Source organism: Triticum dicoccoides, chromosome 1A (assembly GCF_002162155.2).
Source record: "Triticum dicoccoides isolate Atlit2015 ecotype Zavitan chromosome 1A, WEW_v2.0, whole genome shotgun sequence".
Taxonomy (NCBI): Eukaryota; Viridiplantae; Streptophyta; class Magnoliopsida; order Poales; family Poaceae; genus Triticum; species Triticum dicoccoides.
In genome coordinates this window covers 38,509,874-38,511,626 of record NC_041380.1, presented here as the reverse complement: position 1 = coordinate 38,511,626, position 1,753 = coordinate 38,509,874, and positions in this window count along the sequence as shown.

The window sequence follows — 1,753 nt, the reverse complement described above, 5'->3', positions numbered from 1 at the left end:
GAGGAGTTCGGTTAGGGGTTTAGCAACTTTGGAGAAGTTCTCGACAAAGCGACGGCAATAGCTCGCTAAGCCCAGGAAACTCCGAACTTGCTTGACTGATTCAGGTGGAGTCCAGTCAAGGACGGCTTGAACTCGCTCAGGGTTAACAGCGATACCTTTACCAGATATTACATGACCCAGATAGGTCACTTCTGGCAACCAGAATTCACATTTTGAAAATTTGGCATAAAGGCGATGCTCTCGAAGTTTCTGCAACACTAGCCTTAGATGTTCGGCGTGTTCTTCCTCGTTCTTGGAGTAGATGAGTATATCATCGAGATAAACTACGACGAATTTATCCAAATACTCCATGAAGATTGAGTTCATTAACCGAGAAAAGGTGGCTGGAGCGTTGGTTAGACCGAAGGACATGACAGTGTACTCGTATTGGCCATAACGAGTAACAAAGGCCGTTTTAGGAATGTCCCCGTTCCTGATTTTGATTTGATGGTATCCCAACCTCAAATCCATCTTGGAAAAGACTGAGGATCCAGCGAGCTGATCATACAGGTCGTTGATCCTGGGAAGTGGATATTTGTTTTTGATTGTGACCAAATTGACAGGTCGGTAATCTACAACCATCCGGTCCGTACCATCCTTCTTCTTGACGAATAGGACGGGGCAAGCCCACGGAGATGAGCTAGGTCGGATGAAACCCTTTTTCAAGGATTTATCAAGTTGTTTCTTAAGCTCGGCTAGTTCTAGGGGTGCCATCTTATAAGGTCTTCTAGCAATCGGAACGGTTCCTGGAATGAGGTCTATTACGAACTCAACATCCCTGTCAGGTGGAACACCTGGCAATTCTTCTGGAAAGACATCCGGAAAGTCACGGACTACCGGAACGTCCTCAAGGTCTGGCAAAGGGTTGGCGTTAAGAGAATATAATTGTCGCTTGGCTATTCGAGTCAAAACATTGACTATCTTCCCCGAAGGATGGGTGAGTTGAACAGTCCTAGAAAAGCAATCGATTTGGGCATGATGAGCTGACATCCAGTCCATACCCAAAATGATATTAATATCTGAAGATTTAAGGGCTATCAAAGATGCAAGAAAAACAAGTCTGTCAACTTGGATTTCATTTCCATGGCTTACTCTAGAAGTTTGCCATTTGGATCCCGGAGTTTGAATTACCATAGAGGATGGCAAGTCACAGAATGCAACGTTATGCAAACGAGCATAATTTTCAGATATAAAAGAATGAGAGGCTCCTGTATCGAAAAGAACAGATGCCGGGTGGCAATTAACAAGAAGCGTACCGAGAACGACGTTGGGATCTTCTTGAGCTTCTTCGGCAGAGACACAGTTGACATGGCCACGTGAAGCGGTGACCGGTTTAGCATGGAACACTTTTCCTGTCGGCTTGCCACGGCCAACAGCTTTAGCAGATTGATTGGGGTTGGTCTGGGGACACTCACGCATATAGTGACCAGATTCCCCACACTTGAAACAAGTCACGGAACTGGTACGTGGAGGAGCATTATTGGTTGGACCCCCATAGGGCTTAGCTGGAGCAGACTGTTGAGCAGGGCGAGGCGCCTGGAAGGATGGCCTCGGTGTGAACCTGGGTGGCAGGGCGGTGTTGGGTACCCACACGCGGCGCTTCTGAGGACCAGCACCGGATGAGGAACCCGTGTCACGTCCATGCTTGCGTGTTGCGTCATAGTCAGTCTGACCAGTTTCAGCACTGATGGCTTTGTTGACAAGTTTCGAAAAA